This window comes from Aethalodelphis obliquidens, unplaced genomic scaffold, assembly GCF_003676395.1.
Source record: "Aethalodelphis obliquidens isolate GAN/ISIS:26980383/991018 unplaced genomic scaffold, ASM367639v1 scaffold92, whole genome shotgun sequence".
NCBI classification, from domain to species: Eukaryota; Metazoa; Chordata; class Mammalia; order Artiodactyla; family Delphinidae; genus Aethalodelphis; species Aethalodelphis obliquidens.
The window spans coordinates 991,637-1,013,657 of record NW_020838036.1 but is presented as its reverse complement, the minus strand read 5'-3'; the positions used below and the strand labels follow the sequence as shown (position 1 = coordinate 1,013,657).

The 22,021-nt window shown below is 44.0% G+C and overlaps 1 pseudogene; it reads left to right on the top strand.

Moving 5' to 3' along the window:
• Window positions 1-1,486: 1,486 nt before the first annotated feature.
• Window positions 1,487-1,982, top strand: LOC113614263 (N-alpha-acetyltransferase 50 pseudogene; annotated as a pseudogene).
• The last annotated feature ends 20,039 nt before the right edge of the window (window positions 1,983-22,021 follow it).

Here is a 22,021-nt window from a genome sequence, read left to right as displayed (position 1 = left end):
CCAGATATTCAGAAATTCCAAAGGTTGGGATGTTATAATTCAGTAAGTCCCTGAAACACTGAGCATCTGCTTTAGCTGCTAGGAACACTTCTGGCAATCCAGACATCATATACAACATTACTGATCAATCTCTTCTGCCTTCTGAAGGTGAAAGCTCTATGCTATCAACAGAATGTGTTCTCCCCAAATTCTTATGTTGAAACCTAATCACCAATGTGATGGTATTTGGAAGAGGGTCTTTGGGAGATAATTAGGGCATGAGGGTGGAGACATCATGAATGAAATTAGTGTCCTTATAAAAGAGACCCCATAGAGCTCTCTCGCCCCTTATGCCACGCGAGGACACAGCAAGAAGAAAGCCGTTTATGAAAAAAGAAGTGGACCATCACCTGACATTGAATCTGCCAGCACCTTAATCTTGGACTTCCCAGACTCCAGACCCATGAGAAATAAGTTTATGTTGTTTATAAGCCACCCAGTCTGTGCAGTATTCTCTTATAGCAGCCCAAATGGATTAGGACACTCTATAAAGTCTATTTGCCACCAGATCCCAGGTAACAATGTCCTCAGTAGACTTATTTGCTTTACCTTAAGTGTTTCCTGTAAATAATTTTTCTGACAAGCAGCACACCTTTGTATTATTTCTTGAATTATTTGACCCTTATTCCAAATGTGGTACAATTCCAAGGTTTTCAGTATACTCCTTTTGTTTGAATAAGGTTGCTGGTGTCATGAAAAAGCCATCCAAGCATATAATAAGTGAGATACAAAAATACTCCTAGAGTGTGATTCCCATATTCCTATGATATTCTTCATAGCTCTCCTTGGTTTCCAATTTTCTAAATCTTGTGGAGTTGTGTATTTCTGAAATTGTAAATAAGAGTTCTTGGATAGAAGTAATGGGGCTTCAATTTCCCCAGTCAAGACCTAAGTAGCCCTTTCTGTGGCTTGATGTGCAAATTAATTTCCTTTAGATATGTCATGTTGTTGTCTGTTATGAGTTCTACAATGAATTTCAGAAATCTGTTGGAGAAGCGGGGGTGACTAATAAATCAGCAATTACGTTTCTAGTGTGATATTTCAGTTACTACTGCTATGAGAAAGTTCCCTCTATTCCTCCACATTTGTTCCATAGCATGACAGATACCAAATGCATATTTACTATCAGTATAGATATTCACCTTAAGATTGGTGGCTAATTTAAAAGTTTGTATAAGAGCTAGTAGTTCCGGTGAAAGTTCACAGCGCAGCGGCGGGTCTGGCTGGCATCGGCGGCGGGCGGGAGGCGAGTGCCCCGTGTGCGCTTGTGGAGATAGAGGCGCGCTCGACTCTGGAGGCCTCCGTCACCAGCTCAGCTCCCTGCCCTAGGCGAGGAGGGCGGCTTGTGGGGGGTTGAGTGGCCCGAGCTGAGGGTGCGGAGAGCTCAGGGCGGCGACAACAACGGTGTTGATATCGGTGGTAACAACGGCCTCAGCAAGCCGGGAAGATGGAAGGGCGGATCGAGCTGGGAGATGTGACACCACACAATATTAAACAGTTGTAGAGATTAAACCAGGTCATCTTTTCAGTCAGCTACAATGACAAGTTCTATAAGGATGTGCTGGAGGTTGGCGAGCTAGCAAAATTTGCCTATTTCAATGATATTGCTGCAGGCGCAGTATGTTGTAGGGTGAATCATTCACAGAATCAGAAGAGACTTTACATCATGACACTAGGGTGTCTGGTACCATACCGAAGGCTAGGAATAGGAACTAGAATGTTAAATCATGTCTTAAACATCTGTGAAAAAGTTGGCACTTTTGACAACATCTATCTGCATGTCCAGATCAGCAATGAGTCTGCAATTGACCTCTACAGAAAGTTTGGCTTTGAGATTATTGAGACAAAGAAGAATTACTATAAGTGGATAGAGCCCGCAGATGCAGGAAAACTTCAAAGTCCCTTCTGGCCAGAACGCACATGTGCAAAAGACAGACAACTGAACAAATTACAGATGAACTTTCTTGCACTTGCTTGTCGCCAAATAAAAGAGATGCCCATTGATTCCCCACCCCCCTCTTTCTTTTAAAGCTTTCCCCCTTCCTTGTTCTTGTTTTTCCTCCTTTCAAAACTCCTTCCCTTTCCTCTAAAGGTTTTAAACTTTTAAGGACTTATTAATCATGTTTGGATTGTTTTAGTTTTCTTATTTTTGTGAGGTGGTTTGACTGTAGGAAGGAGAAGGTATAAATAGATCTGTCTAGTTTCACAGATAAGATATATGGTCCCAAAAACTTGTGTCAATTTCATTTCTTTTAATGTCCTGCTTTCACATTGAAGGGCAGAGTCTACAAAATACTGTATAATTCAAAGGACAAAAAGCAGCAGCAGCAATATCTTGTTCTCTAACTCATGGACAAGTTTAGTGTGTTTGTGGTACTTTGGGTTTTTCAAGATTTTGTGGGATACCAATCCCTATACATTGCCTTCACTCCACCTTTTGTCCTTCTGAGTATTATCTCAGAAGTTGGACCATTGTTATCCTTGTAAGAAATACTAAGCTTATTTTGTTCTGTTAAGCAGTTATTTCTTCCTTCCTCGCTGGCGGCTGAGGGTAGGTGGGACAGTTTGAGTAGGTAGTATTATACTTTTGTCTCAGCATTTGAGTTAAACTGATTTTTGCTAATGAGTGGGCTGGTTGTTATCAGGTTTATTTTTCTTGCTGTTGATTGTTAGAAGTGGCATTAACTTTTAGAGTGTGGGCTGGTGAGATTAATTTTTAATATCCCAGCTAGAGATATGGCCTTTAACTGACCTAAAGAGGTTTGTTGTGATTTGCTTTTTTTTCTCCTGTCCTCTTTCTTCAGTAAACCCACAATAGGTAGTCAGACCTTAAAAATGGAGTTGATGTCCTCATAGGTGAGTGCCCCTAAATAAACCCGAAGCAGGCATTGTCTCTTGGACATACTAAAAAATACCTAAAAGGAAGCTTAAATGGACTTATGGCACAACAAATGAATTTAATATCAGCTAATGCAGACTGTTAGAAGTGTGGCCACTGAGCATTTGATTTTAGAGGAAAGAATATCTAGACAGTATTTTTGAGAATAACATAGCTGTGCTATTGCTTATCTGTTGGAGAACATCCCAGATTTGCTTACATTCTGTGCCTGTGATATTGAGTTTAAGAATTTGGGGGTGGGGGAATTGTTAAACATCTTGCTTCTATTCTTGGAAAAAAGTAGAAGTCTAGAAGCATTAATAACGCAAATGTCACTGTGACCTCCTCTACTGACAGGACTGGTTTATGCCAGATCTGTTTTCTGGCACATAATGAGTGGCTTTGATGGGTCGATAACTTTTTGTAAGATAGAAGACATCTGAAATTTTCATGTTTTCCTCCATAATCCCATCTCCAATATTTAAAATTTTCTACATTGCCAATACTGGTGGCCCAAGAAGTGTTTTCATTAGACTTTAAAACAATGCACAGGGCTTGCATTTTCTGTCATTTGACTTTAAAAGGAATGTTGATTCATAATATTTATCCTCTTATGTAAATTCTGGCATAAAAGTTTCATCTCTTCATATATGTTGTTGAATGACAAAATTATTTTACACAATGTTCATGCACATTTTATAATCTTAAGTTCTTATTTGAGAATGTAAAAATACAAGGTACAGGGCTTCCCTGGTGGTGCAGCGGTTGAGAATCTGCCTGCTAATGCAGGGGACACGGGTTCGAGCCCTAGTCTCGGGGGATCCCGCATGCCACGGAGCAACTAGGCCCGTGAGCCACAACTACTGAGCCTGCGCACCTGGAGCCTGTGCTCCACAAGAGAGGCCGCGATAGTGGGAGGCCCGTGCACCGCAATGAAGAGTGGCCCCTGCTTGCCACAACTAGAGAAAGCCCTCGCACAGAAATGAAGACCCAACACAGCCAAAAATAAATAAATAAATAAAAAGCCAAGCATTTGAAGCCCTTTTAAAAAAAAAAAAAAAAAACAAGGTACAGTAGACTTCAACAGTCTTAGCTGAGTGTGAAGAATAATATAGAAAAGGAAGATAGTTGATAAATGAGTTTATAGGGTTATAATCTCAAGATAGTAAAAATGTAGAAAGACCATGCTGGTTTCTTGGGTATCAGTTTCTTAAGCAGTCCAAATCTAAGCTTAGAAGAAAAGTTTAGCATTAAGCACCTTTACCTTCACGGATAAAGTTCAGCTTGCTCTTGCTAAGAAAAGAGTGCCTGAGTTACAGAAGGTATAATTAGTTTGAAAATTCAGCCTTTTTGTAAACTTCAGATATCAAAATAGATTTTGATATATAAATGAGTTTTGTGAAATGACACTGCCTCTATTTCTATAACCATTTCACCTAGACTATCTAATCAGTCCTATGAATGTATCCCTAAATGTATTTAATGAAAACCAAATAGCTGCCTCATGACAATTAAGTACATATTATTTATGGAGGAAAAAATATTAAATTTTGAACTGTGTAGGCTCCCTATCATTTTAGTGTTTCTTTTTCCACACTAGTCACTGGCTTTAACCTAAATTGTGTTTGTAAAGGGTGAATTGTCCTACATCAAACTTACATGAAATAATTCCATCCACTTATGGAAGAGGAGGATGTAGAAGAGGTAGAAGCTGGGCACTAGTTCGTGTGCCTATGAGTCGGTAAAGACTGAAAAAATAATGTCCCATGTTCAGTTGGTTATTTTGATAAAAATTATCATTGAGGTAAAACAATTCTATTAACTGGAAGATCACAGGATATATCCATTATATTTTTCACGGCAGATAGTTTTTCTGTGGGGCAAATAGGTAAAAATTATATTGTATGGTAATGGCATTAGGTTCTAAAGAAAAGAATCTGCAGAGAAATCTATGCAATATATAATTGGTCCAGATTAGTTTTTATTTGGAGAAAGAAGTTCAGAAATATCCCCAAAGCAGTTTACTCATCAACTGAAAGTCCTCCAAAAATAGAACTATTGGGAAACCATGGTATATGGGGTGGAAAAGAAAAACTCCCTCAGTTTTTTGGAGGGAATAACTTTAAAAATACTTAAATAGCTGAGTTTACTTGGTGCAGTTAAGATTTAAACTTGTTGATTTTAACATTGCTGTTACATCTGAAATAAACTTACCTGATGTTCTGGTAAAAAAAAAAAAAAAAAAGAAAGAAAGAGAGAGAGAGCTAGGAATTCTACTTCTTGGGCTGACTTTATATTTGGGAGAGGATAAGCCTCTAAAACCTCATGAGGACTGACTACTGTATATGATGCTTTTCTATTTCCCTGTGTGTCTCTCACTCAAATTCTATCCGTGAACAATATTAAATCAAGATTAGGAATAGGAATATCAGATAAGTCAGGCAAACTTTGAATATCTTCTGCTATAACTGTGAGGGAATCATTGTCTGCTATTTGGTCAGGATTTGGCAACAGAGTAGCTGGGTTCAAAAGGTTACACCTTCCTAGAATAACATTAGGATTAGACAATAAGACTTGTTCATACCTAGTCCAGTGGCACAGTGACAATGTTGTATCTTATGAATTTATAAAATAGCAGTAACAGCATGAGGTGCATATAAGTAAGTTAAATGTTCCAGAGTCAAAGCCTGAGACTTTTCAACTAGAATACCAACTGCTGCTAAGGCTTATAAACATCCTGGCATCTCTAGAACAAAAGAATCCAACAACACATAAAAGTAAGCAATAAGCCTATAATCAGAGCCTAACTTTTAAGAAAGTACACCACTTTCTTAAGTGCTCTCTTATTATCATTACAAAAAAGGTGGAATATTTTGTCAAAGTTAGGAACTCCTAATACCTTTGGGCTACTCTAAGTGTTTAAAAGGCTTCTCTAGCTTCTTTGGACTACTGTAAAGGTTCTGGTGATGCATGATGTGACATCTCAAAGAGACGGTTAGTATTTTCAGAAAATGCAGAGATACATTGCGTGCAATACCCAACCAACCCCCCAAATTGGTGGAGTGGTTTTTTTTTTCATAGTAGTTTACTTCATTTATAAATAGGCTGACTTTGTAATGGAACTACCTTTTGTCTATTGACTAATATGAAATGTCCCAAATATTTGACTTCAATTTAACGATACTAAAATTTATCTAGGAAGGTTTTATGTTCTTCAGCAGCTAAAAATATTATGAAAGCCAAAGCATTTTCTTTATAGGCATTTAAAGTCTTAACAATTAACAATAAATCATTCACGTATTGAACTAGCATGGGCCACGAAGGAACTTCTTCAAGTTCTTTTATAAATATCTAGAGAATATATAATAGGCAAATCTCTGAGAGATTCATTGCCACAAATATTGAAAGCCTCCATAGGTAAACACAAAGAAGAACCGTGATTCCTCAGCTAAAGATGAGAAAAGAAAGCTAAAAATAAGTCCCCTACAGAAAAATATTTAGGAGATGCAGGTATAGAGGTTAAGATAGTAGCAGGGGGACTTCCCTGGTGGCTCAGTGGTTAAGAATCTGCTTGCTAATGCAGGGGACACAGGTTCAAACCCTGGTCTGGGAAGATCCCACATGCCACGGAGCAACTAAGCCCATGAGCCACAACTACTGAGCCTGCGTGCCACACTACTGAAGCCCGTGCGCCTAGAGCCCATGCTCTGCAACAATAGAAGCCACCCCAATGAGAAGCCTGTGCACCGCCTGTGCACACAACAAAGACCCAACGCAACCAAATAAATAAATTTATTTTTAAAAAAAGATAGCAGGGATGGATATAAAAGATGTCAGAGAGGGCTTCCCTGGTGGCGCAGTGGTTGAGAGTCTGCCTGCTGATGCAGGGGACACGGGTTCGTGCCCCGGTCTGGGAAGGTCCCACATGCCGCGGAGCGGCTAGGCCCATGAGCCATGGCCGCTGAGCCTGCGTGTCCGGAGACTGTGCTCCACAACCGGAAAAAAGATGTCAGAGAAATGACTAACTTCTTGTACAAATTTATAAGTTGAAATTTCATGTCAAATTTTCCTTCCTCTTTATAGGTACATGGCAAATGCCCCCCCTTTTTTTTATTATGTCCCATCTTTCTAGTTATGTAATTGCAGGTTCTAGTTCTTGTATTGGAGCTAAAGAGAGAGGATATTGTGACCATGGCCATGGTTTTCATTTGTTGTAAGCTATAACATTAGTATTAATCCTTTTTATTAAAGGTGTCATTTGTTCATAGGATTCCTAAATCCTAATTCCTAAAGATGAATCTATTTCCTATAATTCAGAGTGCTTTTCCAGCACTTTTTTAGGTGAGACTGTCACTCTATCCTGTCCTTCTTTTGTTTCAGAAGGACATATTTACCAAAATCTCCATCTAGAGTACAGAATATGATAGCCCTAGTTTACAGATCAGGTCCTGTCCCATCAGATTAAGAGGCACAACAAGAGACAAAAGAAAAGCATGTTCCTCTAACAGATGACTTATTTGCACAGGAAACTTAGAGGAGAAGAACAGGTAAAATGTAGTGCAGAGGTACCCACAACTTGAATATTTTTATAGGTAAAGGAAAAATGAGAAAGATCATTAGAAAATACAGAACATGTGCCTCCAGTATCCATAAGAACAGCCAGGGAAAGATTAAGGCAGGGAAAAGAAACAGACATATAAGTATTTCCCATTCTCAGCTCCAAGTTTCCCCCATTATGCCAATTTTGCTCATTAGTTTGCACCACTTGCCAGTTATTTCCTGTGTGATTTCCTGGGGGGTAGTCTCTTTGTTGCAGTTGTAAAGCTTCAGAGTTGGTTTCCATCCCTTGCATATTCTTCAATCTCTTCTGGCATCCATTTCTCTAGGGCCCCATCTTCTTATAATAGTGACATATTGACTTTACATTAGGGGACTCCCTCTTATGAGTTGATGACTTCAGATAAGGGTCTCTTTCCTTTGTGAATAATTTTAACTGAAAAGCTAACACTGAGGTCTTAAATTTCTTTTTGCCTTCTTTATCTTTCTCCATATTTTCCCAAAACTGAGTTGCTGTTACTGCCAATATCTGAGAAACTGTCCTTGCCATCCACCTACTTTTTCTCTTACTTGTGCTTGATTTCTAGGCAAAAAGGCTGCCACAAAAGTAGAGACGACAAAGGGCTTTTACTAATCTGCCCCTGGATCCATCCTTGTAAATTTAGATAATGCCCAGTAAACTATTGGTGAAAATCAGAGAGGATTTATCCAGCTTCTTGAGTGCGGCATTGTAGTTTCTTCCAGCTCACCTTCTGCAGAAAGACTTCGAGGATTGCCAACATCAATCCCTTGTGCTGAGTTTCCAAGGTATGAAAAGCAACCTGAGTTGTTGGAGTGGGCAAACTGTAGACTTCCTGAGGCATGGTATTCCCTGATAATAGGAGTTATTATTTGGTCTCTGTTATGAGTTATATTGTATCCTCCAAAAAGATATGTTGAAGTCCTAACACCAAGTAACCTGTAAATGCGACCTTATTAGGAATTAGGGTCTTTGCAAATGTCAACAAGCAAAGGGCGGGCTCTTATACAATGTAACTGGTGTCCTTTTAAGAAGATGAAAACACTGTGTGATGACAGAGACACACAGGGAGAATGCCATGTGAGGACAGAGGCAGAAATTAAAATGATGCAGCTGCAAGCCAAGAGTACCAAGGATTGGCAGTCACCAGCAGAAGCTAGGAAGAGGCAAAGAAGGATTCTATTCAGTCTCAGAGAGATGACCCTGCCAACACCTTTATTTCAGACTTCTAGCCTCCAGAACTGTGAAAGAATAAATTTCTGTTGTTTTAAGTCACCCAGTTTGTGGCACTTCATTATAGCATCCCTAGGAACCTAATAGAGCCTCATCACGCTTGTTCCTTTAGTCGAGCAAGACAGCCAATAGCAATAGTTCATGCAGCAGCCAGTATACATCCCATGCATAGGGCTGCAGGTTGAAAACACTCCATGGAGCACCTCAGAAAAAAGTTACAGATCTTCCTGGAGCACTGGAAAAGAGCTCTTAAAATAGTAATAGCTGGCAAAAGGGTATATGGACTCTTACCATTTCTGGTGTTCCCAGGAGTCCTGGATAACCTCTAAAGAAGCATTTGAGCTTTGGAGCTCCAGAAGGGTAGGATAGATTTTCTTCATGCAGAGATTAAAAAATAGGGAGGTTTGAAAGCCATTCTAGTTTCCATTCTCATTTTGCCATTTATACTGCTTTTTAAAATTATTTTTCTTGCAAGTTACCAGGGCAACCAGATACTGTAAGGAACGGCACCAAAAACGGAGGAGAGCTTAAACAAGCTTTATTTGGGAACGCTCCCGGGCTAGGTTCACTGGTCCGAGAGAAAGGGGCCAGAGAAGTCGCGCCCGGCTGCGGGTGTGAACAAAATTTATAGGGGTGGACACAGGGGAGGCACTTGCTATGTGAAGCAGCCCCCTTTTTTGGTAATCTTTCGGGTGTTGTGGCAATGTCAGGTGTCGGTTGCATCAGCCTCAGAGCCGTTGGTTCCGCCTCTCGGGGAGCGGGAAGACCGGGGCCGAGTGGAAAGTCCTGGGTCTGTTTCCTGAGCAGGTGGAAAGTCCCGGGCTGATGCCACTCGTGGGTCCGGCTGCATCAACCACCCTGGCGGGGGTTCCGTCTGACTCCCTGGGCCCTTCCCCGGACCTGCTGGCCTTACAGTTACCAATCCAATGCCTTTATTCTAAGGCACAGTCTCTTATTCAAATTCTAAATGACTCCTTGCTCTTTCCTTTAATCATTTTTGCTTCCCTATGTTTTGCATGTTTGGTTTTTTGAGAATCTCAGAGGTGAAATTGAGACTTGGGCAACCCATATCAGGACATTTGAGTAAGGCTGGCAATTCTCCCTCTTCTAAAAGGAAGTCATCTCTGGGTCTCAGACCCACTAGGCACCATCCATCCAAGAGGTCATTACCCACCTTCTCCCAGGTCCTAGATTGAAACAAGGAATGGTGAAAGGAAACAGAAGGAGCAGAAGGGGCAAAAGTAGGGAAGAATTGTGAACTTGGAGAAAGAGAAGGAGTTTTCCGTTTCTTAATATCTTCCTCCAATATATTAATTAATTGTTTATGGCTACCCAATTCATTCTTGCATTTACTTCCTGAGAAATATTCATCTCAGAGATTTTTCAATAATCCATTGGTTGGGTTGGGTTTTTCTAAAGATTCCTGTAAGTAGACCAATTTGTCTACCCCAGAAAAGCCTTCCTCTGGCCATTGAAATACAGTAAGTCCTCTACATACGAACATTCAAGTTGCGAACTTTCAAAGATGCGAACGTGCGTTTGCATGTCCAACCAAGTAAGTTAGTTCACGTGTCTGGCTTCCATTGTCACATGCATGCATCCTCTACAAATGGCTGAGCTTTTGTGTACTTTACTGTACAGTACTGTATAGAGTACAGTAGTACAGTATCTTTATTTCAAGCCCAGGATGTCCGGAAGCAAGTGTAAAAGCAGCGGTGATGTAGCTGGTACTGCTAAGAAGCGCCAGGAATTGGAGGCCCAGAGAAAGAACGAAGAGAGACCAGGGAAAGAAGAAGTAACTGAAGAACCAAAGAGATTCACGATGCAGGAAATGGCAAGGGGATTTTCTTTATTTGAGGAGGCACTGTTAGCTTTTGAGGCACAGGACTCTAACATAGAATGGTACACGAAGGTTGCAGCAGCCGTTCACAATGCAATCCAGTGCTACCGTGTCATCTATGATGAGAAAAAAAGAGCTACTACCCAGACATCACTGGATCGTTTTTTCAAGAGGATAGATAGAATTGAATCCAGCAAGGAACCAGAACCTGTGCCATCAATGTCAGGCATGAGTGAAATTGCAGCTTGCCCTCTATCTCCTATTGCTGATGATCCTTCAGCTCTACCATCTCCCACCTCCTCTCCCTCCTCCAGTCAGTAACTCTTCTTGCCTGTTCACTCAATGCCAGCCCTTGTATGCCAGCTGTTGTACTGGACTACTGTATTTTTCAAGGTACTGTACTGTGAGATTAAAAATGTTTATTTTTGTGTTTGTTTTTTATGTATTATTTGTGTGAAAAGTATTATAAACCTATTACAGTACAGTACTATATAGCTGACTGTGTTAGCTGCATACCTAGGCTAACCTTGTTGGATTTATGAACAAATTGGACTTATGAACTCATTCGTATGTAGGGGACTTACTGTATAGGGTTTTAATAAGTATCCCCATCACAAACATGATAGAGTGAAATCAGTCTTTTAAGAGAGAGACCTACGAGCAACATTCTGGGCTTCCCATATTTTTCTACCATTGAAGCTAATGGTGAACCAAATGGATTCTTAGAACCTGTATTACCTATTTTGCTCAGTACTTTTGGTAAACAGTCAGCCCATATTCACTTTATATCAGTTGCTACACTGAACTTATTTGGAAGTCCTATATTTCATAATTCTTCTTCAGGCTTAGTCTGGCATTCTGCTCTCTCATAATTGTTTATCAGGTTTATTCTGCCATTTTGTTTTCCATAATTCCCATGGTTGCCCCTGACAGTATATCTTGTATGTATAATTCATCGCATCCTTCAACATTCTTCCATAAAGTTAAATTCAGTTTCCCAAAAAGCATGATTTTTTTAATGGTTGCATGATATTCTATCACACGGCCATGCCATAATTTATTTTAATACCATTTTCCTCTTGTTGGAAATTCATATGATTTCAAATACTTTCCCATTATAAACAATGTCATGACAAAGATCCTTATGCATAAAACATGATGCATATTTCTAATATTTTCTTTATGCTATCCAGAAGTGGATGCTCATGAGGATGAATACTTTTAAGCTTTAGTACATATTGATACACCACTTTTGGGAAAAACCATAATAATTTATGCTCCCATGGGCAGTGAATGAGAGAGAACTTATCTCATCAAAGATATACATAGCCTCATGTTGCAGAAATGAAAAGACTGGTAATCTTGATAGGAGAGAATGAAAGAATGAGATCTTGCTGATTGCAACTAAGGCAGATGAAAATGTTTGGCATATAGTATGGACTTGTCTGTTTCAACATAACAACTTGACATGGGCAAGTTATGTTATCTGTGATAATTAAATATAGACTGCCTAAAAGAATGGCAGTTAGAGGATCACATGACATAGGCCTATATAACTAGGGTCATGTTGACAAACAGTAGTACCTGAGGTTGTTGGAGATGGTTCAGTAAGTTGGCTTTTATTTTGAAGTTTAAAAATTGTCTTTAGGGCTTCCCTGGTGGTGCAGTGGTTGAGAGTCTGCCTGCCGATGCAGGGGACACGGGTTCGTGCCCCGGCCCGGGAAGATCCCACATGCCACGGAGCCGCTGGGCCCGTGAGCCATGGCCGCTGAGCCTGCGCGTCTGGAGCCTGTGCTCCGCAACGGGAGAGGCCACAACAGTGAGAGGCCCGTGTACTGCAAAAAAAAAAAAAAAAATGTCTTTAAGCTTTAAATTTTTAATAAAAACATTTAAGTAATACATGTTAATGGTACAAAATTCAAAGGCACAAAAGGGTACATCATGAGAAATATGTATCCTATGCCTGTTCTTTCAGTGACCCAACTCTCCTGCCCATGGTTACCAAGTCTCTTGTTTATCTTCTCAATGACAACCTGAGAATTTACAGAATAAAATTCTTTTTTATACACTTTTGCTCTTCCACACAAAGGGTACCATATGATACATACTGTTCTGTACCTTGCTTTGTTTTTTTAAAATTTTGTTTTAATTTTTTGCCTGCACAGCACGGCATGCGGGATCTTAATTCCCTGACCAGGGATTGAACCCATGCCCCCTGGAGTGGAAGCATGGAGTCTTAACCACTGGACCACCAGGGAAGTCCCCTCCTTGCTTCTTTTAGTCAGCAATTTAGCTTGGATATCATGCCATATGAATACATAAAGAGCTTATCTATATGTGTAAGCATATATTGATTATTTAGCATATATTTGTTGAGGACCTACAAGGTGTCAGGCCTATTCTACACACTGAGATATGGCAAATAAAACACAGAATCTCAACCCTCATGGAACTTATATCAAAATGGGGAGAAACAGAAAAACAAAATAATAAGTAACATATGTTATATGATGGAAAGTGTTATAAAGAAAAAGAAAATGTTTGTTGAGCACCAACTGAATGTGCCCTTGATTGCTGAGGGGACACCGGCATGGGGAGGTGGTCTGCCAGTCAGATTGAAATAACAAAGCCCAGGCAGGCCCAAGTCCAGGAAGCAGCCCTGCTTAGGAAGCAGCAGCTGAGGCCTAAAGATATTCAGGATCAGGGCACAGATAACCAAGCAGGGAGAAGACACACTGCTCTCCTCCTCTGACCAGAGCCAGTTATTCCTAAAACAGAAACCCTAGCAGAGAGAGAAAAACCTGAGCACTGACTGATGAAGTCCTGAGACAGGAGGTCTCTGCCTGAGCAGAGTAGTGGGAGAAGCCTGGACTCTGGGGCAGGAATTGGATCCAGGACCTCTTTGTAAATTTGTCCATCCTAGTGGCTTCTTCCTTAAGGAGGCTAAAGACCAGGCTGGGGGTGGGGGATCAGAGGGCACCAAGTGATGGTGAGGCCCCACCCATTCTGTCCCTTGAGTAGTGGCAAGAGGTAGGAGGTGGGCCTCACAGAAGAAAGAGGCTACATGTCCCTACAGCAGGGCAGATTGGGATGACTCCCTTGGCTCCTGCGGGAAGGAGCCACAGGAAGACAGACTTGGGCCATGTGGGGCAAAGCACTCTCTATGGGAAAGATACAGAAAGGGCTGTTGCAGGAGGAAGTGAGCTCCCTGTCATCTGGAAGTTATTATCTAGGCGGAGGGCAGCGTGTCGAGGGGCCTCTGTCATTCAACAAGAGGTAGGACCCCAGGATTGTTGGGGGCCCGTGGACCCTAAAATGCTCTGATCCTCCCATCTTTGGAGGACAAACCTTGCCCAATCCTTTCTGGCCTGGTCAGGTGGCTCAGAAACACCCCAGGGACTGCAGGCCTTTTCTGGGGTTTCAAAAAGGAGCAGCATTAGCATTCATTAGTGCTCTAATTGGCATCATAATTGCCAGTTTCGCTCTGGTCTTTTGGTCTTTATAATGGATATCTGGTGCATAGCCCTCCCCCAGCCACCCCACCCCCAACCTTCTCCCTAGAGATCAGCTCCCAGCTGCACCTCACCTTCCCTTCACCTCCACCCGCGTGCACCGACAAAGGTTGGAGGCAGGGATGAGCTTCCCCAGGGCATCTGCATTGTACCTCCTCTCCCTCCCCCTTTCAGTGAGCTCAGGAAATTGGTTTTAATCCACCAGGCTCCAGTTGCTTAGCAACGGAAGAGCCTGCTCCTAACAACCAGGAGCCACAAAGATGCTGCAGAGAAAGGGGGCTGTCTGGGCCCTGCTCCTGCTCAGCTCCTGACTACTGCCTCTCTGATGTTTTTTTCTCACTGAGTACAGCCAGCCTTCCTCTCTCAGATGCTGGGTCTTGAAAGGCTGATCTCTGGGGCAGCTGCCTGACCTCACCCCCTATCCTGCCTGCCTAGAGCTTCTCTGAATCCCACCTCCCAGGACAGCAGGAGGTAGTTCATGATCATAGCAGGGTGGCTCTAGGAAGGGCCCTCACTCTGTCTCTCAGAGGTCGCTGACTATGTTGGTTCTTCCAGCCTGGCCTGGTGGGTGGAAGTAGAGTTGATCTCGGGTGGCCTCGGCCTGCAGAGGCTTGAAGCAGGGTTTCGGTTCCCAGCCAGAGACTGAAGTCAGGCCGCAGCAGTGAGAGCGCTGAATCCTTGCCACTAGACCACCAGGGACCAGTGGCCAGTAACAAGGCCCTGGCCCATCAGCTGTGTAGAAATGAATTTCCACAGAGAGTCAGAAAGTAGTGAAATAAGTGTCTATTAGGAGGAAAAAGAGTATGTGTGAATAGGCACACACACACACACACACACACACACACACACACACACACACGGGTGGGCTCAGAGAGAGTCACGCCCTTGTGGTAGTTTGAATCACTTATATGGGGCATTTCTTCCGGGTTTAATTTGGCCAACCATCTTGCTTTGCCTGGTTCTGAGTCCGTATTTGGTTTATCTCTGGGTCCTCCCATGTGTGCACACGCATCTCTTAGCCAAGATGGATTCTAGTGAAGAGGTCTATGGGTAGGTTGACATCAATCCCTTTTTGACCTCCAAGGAGCCTTTCTGCACATGTATAGTCGGGAAGGTCTCCTTGACCTCGAGAATGAGAAGTATGTGGTCTCTGTCTCTTACCTGGGCAGGGCTCAGCTCCTCCTCCTCTTCATCTTGGAGTATCTGTCCACAGGGGACCAACTCCAGCTGCTCAGCCTGGGGCCCATCTACCTCCTGCCTCAGCGTGGGCCAGGCTCCTTTTACCCTGGATGAGAGCAATTCCTGCCCAGGGTCGGGGGTGGGGTGGGGTGTGCACTGTAACCCCAGCCCATCTGAGACTGAAGGGAGGCAAGGTACCATACTCCCTGGGCTTCTAGAGATCAGGAAATTGAGAGTCAGACATGGGCTCAGGCCCACACAGCCTTCCAGTTAGAGCTGGGTCTGAACCAATGCCAGAACACAGGGCTCCCCAACACAGTCAGCGTCCATGAGACTGCCAGGCCACTGCACAGCACCAGAGGCTTCTGCCTTCCCTCCCCAAAAGACAGCGAGGACAGAATTCTCCACCCCGAGGGGGAAGCCTCCTGCCCTCCTGCCTTCTGGAATGGCCCCAGCAAGGGGTGATCACCAGTGGAGAATTTCCATTTGACGAGCTGCTTTCCCAGAATTGTTTTTAACTCAATAAGAGCTCAGGAGCATCCCCCAGGGGAGGCCTGTCCGAAATTCTGACTCTGAGTGGGTGCTAGTTGGTATCTTACTTAACCGCAGACCTCACTGGTCTTCACAGGAGGTGTACATGTGTGCACCCCCACCCCACTCCTTCTGTGGGGCCTCAAGCTCTGACAGTGAGGCTGCCCCCAGGAATAAACCATGGAAAGTGGGGGCTGTAGGAAACCAGCGTCCAACAAGGGACCCCACCACCCCATCTATCCCCCCTGGGCCAGGCCGCTAGGCAGGGACAAGCCTTCCTCTGGGCAGCTTCTTTCTGCCTTCCCCACTCCTTGCTTTTCTCCCTCCCTTTCCCCCTTTCTCCCTCCCAAGTAAAGGGCTTCTGGCTTCTGGCTTCCATTGCCTGGCAACCAAACTGGGCTGCCACAGGCTGAGAGGAGCAGCACAGATGCTGCCTAATGAGGGGGCTGAAATGAGGGGGCGAAATCACTGTCTCTAGTCATATGTCGCTGTTGCTCACAAAACAGATACCAGGCTTTTCTTAAATTTGCGATTGTTGTTCTCTATAATGAAAAGTCTTCCAAAGGCAGACAGCTAAGCCACATTTGGGTAAACATCTCCTTGATCCACCCTTTTCTATTTCATATTAAAAACTTTTTGTTGTGGAAAATTTCAAGCCTATATACAAGGAGAATAGCATAATGAGGCTCCGTGGACATCACCCAGCATCAACAATTATCAACCCCTGGCCAGATATCACATCATTGTAACTGCATTTCAGTATCTAGCTTTGAAACATGAGAACTCTCTTTCTAACAGAACTACAGTGTCATTAGAGCACCTAAAGTAATTATCAATAATTCCATAATCTCATCAAATATCCAGGCAGTGTTCAAACTTCAAATGCCTCATCAATATCATGAAGTACTGATTGTTTTTCATTTTTTGTTCTGATTTCACGGTTTATTTGAGTCAAGGTCTAAATAAAGGCCACACGGTAATCTAGAGGTTCCCCTTTCTGAATACTTTGGGGGAGAAAAAACTTTTCTCCTATTCTCTTAGGTTCAGTACCTAGGGCCTGCGAATGAAACTGATAAAAGACAGACTAACAGGAGAAAGAAACAGAGTGTATTTACATGTGCAACTTCCATATACACAGAAGAACTCAGTGATGATAACTCAAAGGAGTGGTTGGAATTTGGGTCTTATATACCATCTTAATAGATGAAGTGGGGGAGAAAGGCACTTGCCAGGAGTATAAATGACTTTTTGGAAAGATACACGGATTTTCAGGAGAACCAACACTTGATAAGAGAGGCTGTCATGTTTGTCTATACAGGTGTGAGTGGCCTTTCTATCTTTTCAGGGCCACAAAACTCACTTGGGGAAAAGATTTGGCGTAGACTTTTTATTCACAGTCTACCTTCCGGGAGTAGATCCGCCCTGAGAAGGAATTTTTGGCAGCCTCATTTCCTAGAAGTTGCTGTTTTTAGTCAGATAAGGGAAGCTACAGAAAAGGCTTTTTTTCCCTGTTGTCTATCAAAGCTCAAATGTCTTCAGCTAAAATAATCTTTATACCAACTCTGGGTCCCGAGTATGTCCCTACAATATACTGAAATCCCAAGAAACCGAAATTACCCTGCAAACCACTAACCCCCGGGCTCTTCCTGAGGCCTCCTGTGAGCCCTGCCTTGAGTTATGTGAGGCATTATTAATTCCCAACTCTTGGGATGAGGAGACTGAGATTCAGAGCAATGAAATGAAGAGCTCAAGGTCACCCAGCTACTGAGGCACGGGGCTGGGGGGGGCCAGGCCGGGAACTCATGTCAGGAGCCTAAACTCCTAATAAACACACTCTGCCACCTCCACCTGTCCTGCCTCCAGAAAGGCGGGGGAAGGCTTTAGGAAGGAGGCAGGGAAGGCCTCCACTCTGTCCCCGCCTCCTAGTCCAGGTCCTGCCTAGCATCTTGTCAAAGACCCACGCGTTCCCACCTCCTCTGACCACCCTGGCCCATTTCTCTCTATTCCCAAGTGTCTGCCCTTGGGTGCATGTACCTCAGTCTCTCCCTCACCCAGAAGCACCCCAAGTGCGGGGAACTTATTTCTGGATATCTGTGACCTGCCCCAGCTGAGCCTCACCCAGAGTCACTTGGAAGGTACTCCCCAAAGGGCAGCTGACTAACTGACTGACTGCCCGAGTGAGGGGCCTTCTGGAGGGTGAGTGGGCTCAATGTAGGGGCAAGGCTTTGAGGAGAGATCCCGGACCCCAGGCAGGAACAGCCATCAGACACTCCAGAGTGATAGGGGTCTCTCTTGCCCCCAGAGAAGGCAAGGGATTGCCCAGGGAGCAGCCTGGGCTTGGGCATCCTGAGGACAGGGGCCTCTGGCCTCTGGCCTCAGCCCTCCCTCCCATAGGTCATTTACCCTCTGAGAGCCTCAGGGAGTCTTCATCCGTGCAGCGAAGACACTCCAGAGAATCGCCTGGGCTGCCCTGTGGTTGAAGGAGGCCTCTCAGCTTGGAGTAATGGAATCAGCTCTGGCCCGAGAGCCCTGGTGGCAGGTCTGGGTCTCTGCTCTTTCATTACGCTGCTCTGTGACCCTGGGTGGGCTACTTCCTCCCTGTGGGTCTCGGTTTCCTCATCTATACAATGAGGGGGCTGCACCAGTCAATCTCCAGGGGCCCGTTAGCTTCCACGTTTCTGTGATCTCCAGGAAAGGGAGACCCACAACATTCCTTGGTAAATGATTGCTGGTTTTATTTACCTTTACAGTCAGGAGGGTCTTCCTGCCTGTGTCCCACTGTCTCTGAGCCTCATTTCCTCTGGCCGAGGCCTGGGTCTGTCTAAGCTTCTTGGCTGACCCAGAAGTACCTGGGTGGGTGACAGCCATTTTCATCACCACAACTCAAGTCACAATGGTGGCAGAGTGGGCTCTAGAGCCCTCAAGTCCCTGCTCCCAATCCCCGAGGCGTTCAGGAGGCAGCAGTGTTGAGACATCATGCAGATGAGCAACTGTGGCACCGATTGGCTCCTTGCCCTCCATGTAGCCCAACATCCTCACTTTCCAGACAAGGAAACAGGGACTTGTCCAAGGTTACACAGAGCTGGGACAGGGAGGAGCTTGGGGTAGGAAAGAGCTGGAGACCTCCTCAGGAGGGATCTTGCCTGGGCAGGGCGGGTGATGGTGAAGTGGAGAGCCAGTCCCCTAAGGAGCAGAGTTGTGGCATGAACTAAAACCAGTTTATGAAACCCACCCTCAGGGAGCTCCTGGGTTCTCCTGGGCAAATACAGGACACACGCACACACATGCACACACACACAGGCACACAGGCACACATGCATGCATGCCACAGGGACAAAGGTCACAAGCATGTCTGACTACCAAGTGCCTGAGCTGGGACGCTTAACTTGACCACCCACCACGAGCCACTGAGTATCCTAGCTACTTCTTTTATTCAACAACTAGTGACCGAGTGACTGGGAACCGAACAGTGAACAAGTGGGACGTGGTCCCTGCCCTCTCAGAGCTTGCAGCCTAGCTAGGCAGGCAAGCGCTCGAGAGGTGAGTCCAACCCAGGGAGCTACCCCCAGGCTAAAGGAAGCCAGGGGCTGTGGGAACCCAGCGGAGCCCGTCTCAGGGGCTCAGGAACCATCCTGTGCTGCAGGCACTTTCCTGGCTGTCCGTGCCCATTTCTGGAGGAGTCGGTTCTAGCTGGTTGGGAAGGTATCCTTGGGGAGCCATCGGTCTCCCCTCTTCAGGCCAGGCAGACGTGGTCAAGGGTGCGGATTACCCTCCGGAACTTTTTGTCACGTCACTGATAACTGGGCAACTTCTGGGGCCTGGAGAAGAGGTGAGGCTCCCCTTCATCACACCAGGGGTTCTCAAAGTAGTGGTTAGGGACCCCAAAGCTCACTGTTGAGTCTTCAGTGGCTGTTCTGAGCAGAAGTTGAATATGAACTGGGTGCCCTTTCTCTTGCTGGCTCTTGTGATGCAAAGTGTGGGTTGCAAGGCCTCCAAAAATGGCAACAGTTCAATTGTTCTGAGAAACCATTTTCTTTTTCCCCCACTCATGCAGAGGGCCAAGATATTGCCTTCTTCAAACCTGTGTTTGTGATTTAGCTTCCATTGACCTTGACAATTAACATAAAGGGCAGGGAGCAAGGCTGCCCCTTTTCTCCATCCCTGCTACTCTTCTCCTATGTATGTGGGGGTGGGGGTGGAGGAGTGACACAGGAAAGAAGGGGGGAAAAGCATGGGACAATGTCCTGTGGATCCTTTACTTACTGAGCTCAGTGACACACAGGGATGTTTAAGTGAAACTTTCAGGGAAAAAATAAGGAAATGCCTTATTTTACCCGCCTGGTCACTCCTGTTGTTTGGCTTCTGAGACTTCTGGTTTCCAGGCTGTTTCATAAGTACTGACGCATTGAGAAGCTGTATGTGTCCTTGGAAGAGAAAGTGAAGGGCCCTCTGGTCCCTGGGGCCCCCACCCACAGACTCTGTCCATATGGTCTCTCTTTGCCACTGGCCCTGGGGGGTGGGGCCTGTGCCCATGAAAAACAATGATCCCAGTGGGCCTCCAGTCCTTTGGGGGACACACTTCCCTTCTCGCCCCCATGCCATACCCACCCCTGTCAGACTTTGGATGAGAGAGGAAGCATAGGTGTAGTGGCGTTCAGCCCCTTCTTTCTCAGAGCTGGGAACTGAGACCCAGGGAACACAGGGCTCTTGCCCTTGTTCCAAGCAACACAGGTAACTCCTAATGAATTTAACGGTAAGCTTGGATATTTTGGAAAGAGATAACGTAATGCTAATCTTCCATTCCATTTATTCACTGAAAATATTTCAGCTGAATGATTGCTATGTGCCAGATACTGTTTCAGGTACTAGAGTACAACAGTAAACAACAATAGGCAAAATCTTCTGCCCACATGGATCTTGCATTGAAATGGACATAAACGCTAAAAACCTTAATAGGAATATATAATATGTTGCAGTATATATAGTATGGACATTTATCTTTTATAGGGCCATAAAGAGCGGCCTCCTTGAGGAAGCGACATTTGAGAAAGGACTTAATGTAGGGAACATGCCATGTGATTATCTGGCGGAAAATATTCAGGTAGGAGGGACAAGAAGTATAAGTCCCTGAGATATGTTTGAAGAACAGCAAGAAGACTAGTTTGCCTGTAATGAGAGTGAGGTAGTTCCTGTGTTGGGAGATGATGGCAAAGAATTGAAGTGAGAGAGTCAGATTATATACAGCCTTGCAGGCTGTGATAAGAACTTTGGTTTTTATTCACAGTGAGGTGGGAAGGCATTATATTATCAGGAGAGGAGCAAAATTATCAATACATCCTCTAGTCATTAACTGGGTCACTGTGGTAATTGTGCCAAAATGGACTGTTTGCAGGCAAGATCAAAGTAATGAGACAACCTAGACCCCTTGTTGATGTTCCCCTGCCATTAGAGATATACTTGGCAACTTCCATTTCAGGATAATTTAGCCCTCTTCATTAGTGTTGGCATCAAGGGCAGTACTGGAACTTGGATTAGGTTCCAAGCACTGTGGTGTTTCTATTGCCCTACATAGCCTTTCGTTGACATTGCCAATAAGGTGAGAAAAAATGATGGAATAGGGAACATTGAAGGACTAGCTCTGGGGATTGTAGGAATAATACTTTAAAAAAAGGAAGAGGGTAAATGGCATGAAAAAGCCTGTAAAAAATAGTGGTGATTTTTATTACTGTTTGCTGAGAGATATTAGAGTTGTTGATCAGTAACCATTTCTGGAAAACTATTATGGATAAATGATAGTGTTAAAAGATTTTGCGAATACGTCTTTAGGGATTTGGACTTTCTGGTCAGGAAATAAAAGGATTCCTTGACACCTGATTTCTTACAATTGAAAGTTAGAAATGGGGAAGAGAAAAATGTTACACATAGATTTTGACCTAATGTTGGAGGTTAGTGTGTATTCTTTGCTTATATAAAGAAAGCAGAATTTGTCAATTTTTAGTGACAAAAACTCTGACCAAACTTTAGTCAGTCTCCTCTGAGCACTCTTCTCAACTAGGCCTCGAACTTTGGACTTTTGTGTCCATCTTTGCATTGCCCAGTTTTAGCAGAAATCCTGCTAAAATGAATTAGCAAGGATCCCCCACACTCAATATATGATCATCCTTGATATCTGATTAAATTCTTCATCCCTCACCCTTGGTATCTGTTCACCCAGGCCTGCCTTCAGCAAGAAT